The sequence below is a fragment of the Bos indicus x Bos taurus genome, chromosome X, assembly GCF_003369695.1.
Source record: "Bos indicus x Bos taurus breed Angus x Brahman F1 hybrid chromosome X, Bos_hybrid_MaternalHap_v2.0, whole genome shotgun sequence".
Taxonomy (NCBI): Eukaryota; Metazoa; Chordata; class Mammalia; order Artiodactyla; family Bovidae; genus Bos; species Bos indicus x Bos taurus.
Window position 1 is genome coordinate 59,426,140 of NC_040105.1, and position 12,426 is coordinate 59,438,565.

The 12,426-nt window shown below is 42.5% G+C and overlaps 1 non-coding gene across 1 annotated transcript; it reads left to right on the forward strand.

Moving 5' to 3' along the window:
* The first annotated feature begins 3,331 nt into the window (after window positions 1-3,331).
* TRNAC-GCA lies at window positions 3,332-3,403 on the forward strand. Its single transcript has one exon. It is a non-coding gene; the product is annotated as a tRNA-Cys (tRNA).
* Window positions 3,404-12,426: the final 9,023 nt, after the last annotated feature.

Sequence of the window (12,426 nt, forward strand, 5' to 3'; positions counted from 1 at the left end):
GTCCAAGGGACTCTCAAGAGTCTTCTCCAACACCACAGTTCAAAAGCATCAATTCTTCTGTGCTCAGCCTTCTTCACAGTCCAACTCTCACATCCATACATGACCACAGGAAAAACCATAGCCTTGACTAGACGGACCTTTGTTGGCAAAGTAATGTCTCTGCTTTTGAATATGCTGTCTAGGTTGGTCATAACTTTCCTTCCAAGGAGTAAGCGTCTTTTAATTTCATGGCTGCAGTCACCATCTGCAGTGATTTTGGAGCCCCAGAAAATAAAGTCTGACACTACACCACCATATATGAAAGATGTAAACTGTGACATCAATAACATAAAATGTTGGCTGGGGGAGGTGGGTGTGGGGGAGAAGTTGAAGCATAGTGTTTTTGTATGTGATAGAAGTTAACTTGCTAGAGACTTAAAATTGATTGTTACACCTATGAGATGTCTATCAAGAGGCTCTTTAGTTCCTCTTCACTTTCTGCCATTACAGTTGTATCACCTGCATATCTGAGGTTGTTGATATTTCCCCCAGCAATCTTGATTCCAGCTTGTGATTCACCCAGCCTGGCTTTTTGCATGATGCAATCTACATATAAGCTAAATAAGCAGAGTGACAATATACAATCTTTTCACACTCCTCTCCTAATTTTGAACCAGTGAGTTGCTCCATGTTCAGTTCTAACTGTTGCTCCTTGACCCCACATACAGGTTTCTCAGGAGACAGGTAAGACGATCTGGTACTCCATCCCTTTAAGAATTTTCCACAGTTTGTTGTGGATCCATACACTTTAGGGTATGCAATGAAGCAGAAGTAGATTTTTTTTTCCTGGAATTCCCTTGCTTTCTGCATGATCCAACAAATGTTGGCCATCTGATCTCTGGATCCTCTGCCTCTTCGAAACCCAGTTTGTACATGTGGAAGTTCTTGGTGGAAGCCTAAGTTTGAAGGATTTTGAGCATAACCTTGCTAGAAAGTGAAATGAGCTCAACTGTATGGCAGTTTAAACATGCTTTGGCATTCCCCTTCCTTGGGATTGGAATGGAAAGTGACCTTTTCCAGTCTTGTAGCCACTACGGAGTTTTCCCAAGTTGCTGACCTATTGAGTGCAGTGCTTTAACAGCACCATCTTTTAGGATTTTAAATAGCTCCAAGCTGGAATTCTGTCACCTCCACTAGCTTTGTTCGTAGTAATGCCCACTTGACTAAAATCCACTTGACTGCACATTCCAGGATGTCCGGCTCTAGGTGAGTGCCAACACCATCGTGGTTTTCCAGGTCATTAAGACCTTTTCTGTATAGTTCTTCTGTGTATTCTTGCCTCCTCTTCTTAATCACCTCTGCTTCTGTTAGGTCCTTACCGTTTCTGTCTTTTATTGTGCCCATCCTTGTTTGAAATGGTCCCTGGATATCTCCATTTTTCCTGATCTTGTTTTCCCCTATGTCATTGCATTGTTCATTTAAGAAGGCCTTCATCTCTCTCTTTGCTCTTCTCTGGAAATCTGCATTCAGTTAGGTATAACTTTCCCTTTCTCCTTTCCTGTTCACTTCTCTTCATTCCTCAGCTATTTGTAAAGCCTCCTCAGACAACCACCTTGCCATTTTTCTGTTTCTTTGGGATGGTTTTGGTCACTGCCTCCTATACAATGAATGTTACAAACTTCTGTCCCTAGTTCTTCAGGCACTCTACCTACCAGACCCAATCCCTTGAATCTATCACACATATGCACCCATGCATGCACACGTGGACATACACACATCTCTTCTTGTGAGAGCACCTCACAACTGCAACTAGCTGTAGAACAACCATCAACAGGAGGATGCTGAACCCACCAGAAGAGATACTCCACATCCAAAGACAAAGAAGAAGCCACACCAAGATGGTGGAGGGGTGCAACCTTGAGTAAAAGCAAATCTGATACCCACCCGGTCGGTGACTCACAAACTGGAAAACAGTAATACCAAAGAAATTCTCACACTGTTGTCAAAGTTGTGAGCCCCACATCCAGCTTCCCAGCCTGGGGGTCCTGCAAAGGGCCTAGGAATCCCCAGGGAATCTGAGTCTGAAGGCCAGCAGGATTTGATTGCCGTACTTCAACAGGACTGGGGAAAACAGACTCTACTCTTGGAGCACACATACAAAATTCTGTGTGCACTAGGACCAGGAAAAGAGCAGTGACCCCAGAGGAGACTGAACCAGACCTACCTGCTAATGTTGGAGGGTCTCCTGCAGAGGTATGGGTCAGCATTGGCTCACCACCAGGACTGAAGCCCTGGCAGCAGCAGTCCTGGCAGTGCCCCTTGACAGAAGCCCCCTTGGAGGTCACCATCAGCCCTACCATAGAGCCTGTAGACTCCAGGGCTGGGTCACCTCAGGACAAACAACCAAAAGGGAGGGAGCACAGCTCCACCCATCAGCACAACAGAGAAGTGAATTAAAGTTTTACTGAGTACGGCCCTGTCCACTAGAGCAGCATCCTGTTTTTTCCCATTGCAAGTCACTCCCATCAGGAAGTTGAGAGTACTTTGGAGAGCAAGGAGATCAAACCAGTCAATCCTAAAGGAAATGAACCCTGAGTATTCATTGGAAGGACTGATGCTGAAGCTGAAGTTCCAATACTTTGGCCACCTGATCTGAAGAGCCAACTCATTGGAAAAGACCCTGATGCTGGGAGAGATTGAGGGCAGGAGGAGAAGGGGACGACAGAGGATGAGATGATTGGATGGTATCACCGACTCAATGGACATGAGTTTGAGCAAACTGCAGGAGACAGTGAAAGACAGAAGCCTGGCATGCTGCAGTCCATGGGGTCGCAAAGAGTTGGACATGACTGAGGGACTGCACAACAGCAATTTAGCCTCATGCACCAGAGGGAAGACAGAGGAAACAAGAAGAACTACAGTCCCACAGGCTCATGAAGGAAAACCGCAATCACAGAAAGCTAATCAAAATGAAAAGGCAAAGAATTATATCCCAGGTGAAGGTACAAGACAAAACTGCAAGAAAAACAACTAACTGGAGTGGAGATAGCCAACCTTCCAGAAAAAGAATTCAGGATAATGTTAGCGAGGATGACCCAGGATCTCAGAAAAAGAATTGAGAAGATGCAAGAAGTGTTTGTGGGCTTCCCTGGTGGCTCAGACAGTAAAGTGTCTGCCTGCAGTGCGAGAGACCCGGGTTTGATTCCTGGGTTGGGAAGATCCCCTGGAGAAGGAACTGGCAATCCACTTCAGCACTCTTGCCTGGAAAATCCCATAGACGGAGGGGCCTGATAGGCTACAGTCCATGGGGTCGCAAAGAGTCGGACACGACTGAGCGACTTCACTCTGAGCTTCCCTGGTGGCTCAGATGGTAAAGCGTCTGCCTGCAATGCGGGAGACCCAGGTTCGATCCCTGGGTGGGGAAGATCTCCTGGAGAAGGAAATGGCAACCCACTCCAGTACTCTTGCCTGGAGAATCCCATGGACGGAGGAGCCTGGTACGCTATAGTCCATGGGGTCGCAAAGAGTTGGGCATGACTGAGCAACTTCACTTTCACTTTTCACTTTCAAGAAATTTTTACCAAAGACCTAAAAGAACTAAAGAACAAAATAGCAGAAGAACCATACACTTGAAGGAATCAACAGCAGAATAGCTGAGGCAGAACGGAGAAGTGACCTGGAAGACAAAATGGTGGAAATGACTGCTGCAAAACCGAGTAAAGAAAACCGAATGAGAAGAAATGAAGACAGCCTAAGAGACCTCTGGGAAAACATTAAATGCACCAATATTCATAATATAGGGGTTTCAGATGGAGAAGAGACGGAAAGGACCTGAGAAAATATTTGAAGAGATAATAGTTGAAAACTTTCCTAGCATAGGAAAGGAAATAGTCAACCAAGTCCACGAAGCACAGAGAGTTCCAGGCAGGATAAACCCAAGGAGAAACACAACAAGACACATAGTAATCAAACTGACAGAATTTAAAGACAAAGATAAAATATTAAAAGCAACAAGGGAAAAATGACAAACAACATACAAGCAAACTCCCATCAGGCTATCAGCTGATGTCTCAACAGAAATTGTACAAACCAGAAGGGATTGGCATGATATATTTAAAGTGATGAAAGGGAAGAACCTACAACCAAGAATACTCTACCCAGCAAGACTCTCCTTCAGATTTGATGGAGAAATCTAAAGCTTTACAGACAAGCAAAAGTTAGGAGAACTCACCACCACCAAACTAGATTTACAACAAACGCTAAAGGAACTTCTTTCTCTATGCAAGAGCAACACGAGAAGGAAAAGACCTGCATAAAATAAACTGCCATTAGGGTGGTGTCATCTGCATATCTGAGGTTATTGCTATTTCTCCCGGAAATCTTGATTCCGGCTTGAGCTTCATCCAACCCAGCATTTTGCATAATGTACTCTGCATGGAGTTTAAATAAGCTGGGTGACAGTATATAACCTTGACATACTCCTTTCCCAATTTTGACCAGTCTGTTGTTCTGTGTCTGGTCCCAGCTGTAGCCGGTTTCTCAAGAGACAGGTTGTTGGGAAGTGTAGTGCAAAATAGCCGTAAATGGAGAAAGTCCTTGGGAAAATGGTGAAGGGGCAGAAATACCCGGCTTTGCACGGCGGACAGAAAAACATCTCCTGCCTTTGGTTATGCTTGGCGCCAAGAGTTAATAGGGATGTTACTTGTGAAAGCGGGTTGTGGGATAAGCCCACGAGTCATTTAGAGCACGCTGTCCTTGAAATGTTTTTACTGATTATGTGTTAACTCCGTATGCACTCTGCTGACCGTATACTTTAAGCTCTTTGTTCCTGCTTCTATAAAAAAGCTTGACTGCAGAAATAAACCTGTCAGTCCTTGCAAGAGACTGTCCAAGTGTCCCTCTTTCAGGTTCGTCACTTCCAAGTCCTGGGGAGAAAATCCCCAACACAGGTAAGGTGGTCTGGTATTCCCATCTCTTTCAGAATTTTCCCAAGTTTGTTGTGATCCATACAGTCAAAGGCTTTAGTGTAGTCAATGAAGCAGAAGTATATGCATTTCTGGAATTCACTGGCTTTTTCTGTGATCCATTGGATGTCAGAAATTTGATCTCTGGTTCCTCTTCATTTTCAAAATCTAGCTTCTACATCTGGAAGTTGGGTATGTGATTAACAGAAGCAGAAAATATAAAGAAGAGGTGGAAAGAATACACAGAAAAACTATACAAAAAAAATTCAATGACCCGGATATTAGTCAATGACCCATGGTGTTGTGGTCACTCACGTAGAGCCAGATACCCTGGACTGTGAAGTCAGGTGGGCCTTAGGAAGCATTATGACCAACAAAGGTAGTGGAGGTGATGGAATTCCAGCTGAGCTCCTTCAAATCCTAAAAGACGATGCTGTTAAACTCCTACAGTCAATAGGCAACGTGGATGGACCTAGAGCATATGATATCACTTGACTTCACAGTCCTGGATGTCTGGCTCTAGGTGAGTGACCACACCATCATGACTATCTGGATCATCAAGAGCTTTTTATATAGTTCTTCTGTTTGTACTTGGGAACTCTCCTTAATCTCTCCTGCTTCTGTTAGGTCCTTACCATTTCTGTCTTTTACCATGCTTGTCATTGCATGAAACTTTCCCTTCATATCTTTAATTTTCTCGGAGAGATCTCTAGTCTTTCCCATGCTATTGTTTACCTCTATTTCTTTGCATCGTTTACTTAAGAAGGCTTTCTTATCTCTCCTTGCTATTCTCTGGAACTTTGCACTCAGTTGGGTGCATCTTTCACTTTCCCCCCCTGCCTTTTGCTTCTCTTCTTTTCTCAACTATTTGTAAAGCCTCCTCAGACAATTTCTCTGCCTTCTTACATTTCTTTTTCCCTGGGATGAGTTTGGTCACTTCCTCTTTTACAGTGTTACAAACCTCCGTCCACAGTTCTTCAGACACTCTGTCTACCAGATCTAATCTTTTAAATCTATTTGTAAACTCCACTGTATAACCATGAAGGATTTGGTTTAGGCCATACCTGAATGGCTTTGCAGTTTTCCCTACTTTCTTCCATTTAAGCCTGAATTTTGCAAAAAGGAGCTCATGATCTGAGCCACAGTCAGCTCCAGGCCTTGTTTTTGCTAACTGTGTACAGCTGCTCTAATTTTGACTGCAAAGCATATAGTCGATCTGATTTCGGTTTTGATCATCTAGTGATGTCCATGCGTAGAGTCATCTCTTGTGTTGTTGGAAGAGGGTGTTTGCTATTACCAGTGTGTTCTGACAAAACTCTGTTAGTCTTTGCCCTGCTTCATTTTGTATTCCAAGGCCAAACTTGTCTGTTACTCATGGTATCTCATGACTTCCTACTTTTGCATTCTAGTCCCCCAGAATAGGACAAATAGGACATCTTTTTGGGTGTTAGTTCTAGAAGGTCTTACAGGTCTCCACAGAACTGAGCAATTTCAGCTTCTTCAGCATTAGTCGACGGGGCATAGAATTGAATTACTGTGATGTTGAATGGTTTACCATGGAAATGAACCAAGATTATTCTGTTGTTTTGAGATTGCACTCAAGTATGGCATTTCAGACTCTTTTGTTGATTAGGAAGGCTACTCTGTTTCTTCTAAGGGATTCTTGCCACAGTAGTAGATGTAATGGTTATCTGAATTAAATTCGCCCATTTCCAACCATTTTAGTGCTCACTCTTGCCATCTCCTGCTTGACCACTTCCAATTTACCTTGATTCATGGGCCTAATATTCTAAATTCCTAGGCAATATTTTTCTTTACACCATCAGATTTTTTTTACTTTAACCACCAGACACATCTACAGCTAAGTGTCATTTCCACTTTGGCTCAGTCTCTTCATTCTTTCTGGAGCTATTGTTCCCCTCATCCCCAGGAACATACTGGATGCCTTCCAACCTGGGGGGCTCTTCTTCCAGTGTCATATCGCTTTGCCTTTTCATACTCTTCATGGGGGCTCTCAAAGCAAGAATACTGGAGTGATTTGCTGTTCCCTCCTCCAGTGGACCACATTTTATCAGAACTCTCCACTACGTCTCCACTATGACCCATCCATCTTGGGTGCCCCTGTATGGCACGACTCATAGTTTCATTAAGTTATACACATCTCCATGACAAGGCTGTGATCCATCTCTTTAAGTATTTTCCACAGTTTGTTGTAATCCACACAGTCAAATCTTTAGTGCAGGCAATGAAGTAGAAGTAGATATTTCTTTCTCAAACTCCCTTGCTTTTTCCATGATCCAACAAATGTTGGCAATGTGATCTCTGGTTCTTCTGCCTCTTCAAAATCCAGCTTGGACGTCTGGACATTCTGGGGTTCATATCCTGCTGAAACCTAGCTTGAAGGATTTTGAGGGTTACCTTGCCAGCAAGTGAAATGAGCACAATTGTACAGTAGTTTGAACATTCTTTGGCATTGCCCTTCTTTGGGATTGGAATGAACCTCATCTTTTCCAATTCTGTGGCCACTGCTGAGTTTTCCAAATTTACTGACATATTTAGTCCAGCACTTTAACAGCATCATCTTTTAGAATTTTAAATAGCTCAGCTGGAAGTCCATCACTTCCACTAGCTTTGTTCATAGTAATGCTTCCTAAGGCCCACACACCACACTAAGTGACCTCACACTCCATGATGTCTGGCTCTAGGTTAGTGACCGCCCCATCTTGGTTATCTGGGTCATTAAGACCTTCTTTTGTTTAGTTTGTCTTTGTTTTCTTGCCACCTCTTCCTAATCTCTTCTGCTTCTTTTAGGTCCTTGCCGTTTCTGTCCTTTATCATGCCCATCCTTGCATGAAATGTTCCTTTGATATCTCCAATTTTCTTGAAGGAATCTCTAATCTTTCTCATTCTCTTGCTTTTCTCTATTTCTTTGCACATATACCATCTCCTTGGATTGAATGAATCAATATTGGGGAAATGACCATACTACCCAAAGCAATCTATAGATTCAAGGCATTCCTTATCAAATTAGCAATGGCAGTTTTCTAAGAATTATAATACTTTTTAGAAATGTGTATGGAAGCACAAAAGACCCTGAATAGACACAGGAATCTTAGGAAAGAAAATTGGAGCTGGAAAAATCAGGCCCCATAACTTCAGAGTCCAGGACAAAGCTACATTAATCAAAACAGCATGATGTTGGCCTCAAAACAGAAGTATAGACCAATGGAACAGGATAAAAAATCCAGAGATAAACCCATTCACCTCTGGTCACCTAATCTATGACAAATGGAGCAGGAATTAACAATGAAGAACATAATATCTCTTCAATAAATGGTGGTGGGGAATCTGGACACCTACATGTAAAAGAATGAAATAAGAACACTCCCTAACATGCTACACAAGGATAAAGTCAAAGTGGATTAAAGACTTACATGTATGACCAGATACTATAAAATTCTTAGAGAAAAACGTAGGCACGACACTCTGACATAAATTACAGCAAGATCTTTTTTGACCCACATCATAAAGAAATAAAAATAAATTTTGATTGGTGATATCTGATTAAGCCTACAAAAACCTTTGCATAGCAAAGGAAACCATAAGCAAAATGAAAAGACGGCCCTCAGAATGGGAGAAAAATCCTTGCCACAAAGCTACCGAAAATGGATTAACCTTCAAAGTATACAAACATCTCCTACAACTGAATACCCAGCCCCCCCCAAAATGGATGAAAGATCTAAATAGACCTTTCTTGAAGGAAAATATACAAATGGCAAAATACCACATGAAAAAGTGCTCAACATCACTAATTACTAGAGAAATGCAAATCAAAACTACAAAGTATCACCTCACACTGGTCAGAATGGCTGTCATCCAAAAATCTACAAACAATAAGTCCTACAGAGGGTGTGGAGGAAAGGGAATCCTTCAGCATAGTTGATGGGAATGCAAACTGGTGCAGTCACTGTTGGAACACAGTGTGGCGATTCCTCTAAAAACTGAAAATAGAACTACTGTATGATCTAGCAAATCCACTTGTGGGTATATATGGAAGAAAAAAAAAGTGAAATACTAGTTTGAAAAGGTTCGTGTACCCAAATGTTCATAGCAGCACTATTTACAATAGCCAAGGAATCAATACAATCCAGGGGCCCATCAACAGATGATTGGAGAGGGTAGCCATGTCGTCAGTGTAGAAAGTCTCTGAGCTCACTGCCTCTTATGAGCACACCAAAATCACAACTATCTGCAGAACAACAATTAATGAAATGGACTGGAACCTTCCAGAAAATATCCTCTACAACAAGAGACAAAGAAGTAACCACAAGGGGATGCATAGGAGGGGTGAACTGGCAATATAATCAAATCCCATATGTCCCAGGTGGGCAACCCTCAAACTGGACAATAACAACAATATATTGCAGAGTTTTCCCCACAGGACAGAGAGTTCTGAGCCCCCCATCAGGCTCCCCAGCCCAGGGGTTCATCATTGGAAAGATGAGATTAAAAAAAAAAAAAATCTGGCTTTGAAGGCCAGTGGGGCTTAATTACAGGACCCCACAGGACTGGGAGAAATAAAGACTTTACTCTTAAAAGGTGCACACAAAATATTATGCACATAGGGACCTAGGGCAAAAGTAGTAATTTGGTAGGAGCCTAGGCCAGAACTACCTGCTTCTCTTGGAGAGTCTCCTGGAGAGGCAGGGTTCAGTTATGGCTCACACTTCAGACATGGACACTGGTGACAGACATATTTAGGAACAGTAAACTACTTGAACACTGCTGCTGGTGGCTTCCACCTTCACCTTGATTCATTAGTTCTAAGACCTAGTCCCACCCGGTAGCCTGTAGGCAACAGTGATGGTTCAGTTCAGTTCAGTTCAGTCGCTCAGTCGTGTCCGACTCTTTGCGAGCCCATGAATCACAGCACGCCAGGCCTCCCTGTCCATCACCAACTCCCAGAGTTCACCCAGACTGATGTCCATCGAGTCAGTGATGCCATCCAGCCATCTCATCCTCTGTTGTCCCCTTCTCCTCCCGCCCCCAATCCCTCCCAGCATCAGAGTCTTTTCCAATGAGTCAACTCTTCACATGAGGTGGCCAAAGTACTGGAGTTGCAGCTTTAGCATGGCTCACATCAGGCCAAAAAGCAAACTGAATGGGGACACAATACCTCATCAGCAGAGAGGATGTCTAAAGACTTCCATAGTGTCATCTAAACATGCCCCAAAGCATGGCCTTGTCCTCCACAGGACTAAGACCCAGTTCCACTCATCAGTGGACAGGCATTGGCCCTTTGCTCCAGGAAGCCTGCACTAGCCTCTAGAGCATCCACACCCACAAAGGAGCAGACACCAGAAACAAGAAAATTACGATCCTGCAGACTGAGTCTGACAATAGTAGGCCAGACCATAACCTGGGGACAGCTGGGTCCTGGCTCTGTCCACTATCAGGCCAACGCAAAGTGTAGGACTTCCTGGACCCCAAATCCCACTCTGTCAGGACTCCCTCATCCAGCAAAGATTTGAAATGAGTTCTGAGATCCCTGGGCCTATAACCAGACTCCTGCCTGCCAGTAGTAGTCCAATATGGTCCTCAGGATATGACTTCACTTGCCCTTGGGTGCAAACAACCCTAAAGTCTTTGGGATCCTGATTCCATTCACCAGCGAGTCAGCACTGGCCCCAAAGCCACCTTGGGCTCTACAGCCAAGCACTTGTGACCAAGTTCTGATGAATAGCAACCAGCACCATCTGCACAAAGCAGGCCATCATAACCAACAGGATTTGGGGTCAAACAAGCCTACCAGACCATCTATGTAGTCAGCCTGCGACAACAGAAGGACATGTGCAGCCCCATTAGGGGGAACCCCTAGATCATAAGACACGAGTGCTGAGAGGGGAGTACATGGCTGAGACACATAAGATTTCTCCTACATAAGGCCACTTCTCCAAGATCCAGAAATGTAGCTACTTACCACATGTATGAAAACACAAATGGCAACTTGGGCAAAGTGAGGCAGCAGAAGAATATGTTCCAGATGAAGGAAAAATATAAAACCCCAGAAGAAGAACTAATGGAGATAGGCAATCTACATGAAAAGAGTTCATAGTAATGATAATAAGATAACAAAAGAATTCAGAAGAATGAATGCAAAGGATAAGAAGTCACAAGTTTTTAACAAAAGTTAGAAAATATAAAGAACAAAAGTGAAATAAAAAATAACTTAGGAATTTTTTACAGTAGGATTCATACCTACTGTAGGAATCAACAGTAGACTAAATGCTGCAGAATGGACCAGTGTGCTGGAAGACAGAGTACTGAAAATCACTACCGCTGGATGACGACAACAACAACAAAGAACGAAAAGAAATGAGGGCACTTGAGTAGACCTCTGGAATAGTGCACTAATATTCACATTATGCAGGCCCCACAAGGAAAAGTGAGACAAAGGGCCTGAGATAATAATTGAAGAGATAATAGCTGAAAACTTTCATAACATGAGGAAGCAAAAAGTCACCCAAGTCCAGGAGTTGCAGGAAGTCCCTTAGAGGATTATCCCAAAGAGAATAAATCACACCAAGACAAATTGTAATCAAAATGAAAAACATTAAAGATAAAGAGAAAATGTTAAAAGATGCCAGGGGAATGCAAGAAATAAGAAACAAGGAATCTCCCATAAGGCTATCACCTGATTTTTCAGCTGAAACTCTGCAAGCCAGACAAGAGTGGCCCTATACATTTAAACTGAGGAAAGAGAAAACCACCACCTAGAATACAACCGAGAATTACTCTCCTGAGCAAGGCTCTTGTTCAGATTTGATGGAGAAATCAAAAGCTTTATAGACAAGCAAAACCTAAAAGAATTCACTGCCACTAAACCAGATTTACAACAAATGGTAAAGGAACGTCTCTAAGAAAAAAGAAAGGCCACAACTGGAAACAATGAGGAAATGAAAAAGCTCACTGATAAAGACAAACATACTGTAAAGGTAAGCAATTATCCACACAAAGTTGGTAGGAAGGTTAAAAGGAATTAGAAAAGAAAAAAACAAAAAAAAGAGTAAAATCTACAGTCTCCCCAGTAAGCAGTTAAGGTATCCACAAAACAGTTGGATGCAAAATATGACTTCAAAAACAGTCATGGTGAGGGAGGAGAGTACAAATGCAGGGTTTCTAAACTGTGTTTAAAATTAAGAGATCAGCAAATTAAAACAATCATGTATATATATGGACTGATATAAAAAGCCTCATGATAACTGGAAGCCAAAAATGTATAATAGATATAAACACAAAAATAATAGAAACATAACACTAACTATAGTCATCAAACCAAAAGAGAAGTGAACAAAAGACAAAAAAGGAAAACAAATGCCAAACAATTAACAAAATGGTGAGAAAAACACACTTATCTACAATTACCTTAGATATAAATGGATTAAATGCTCCAACCAAAGACAGAATGGCTGACTAGATCAGA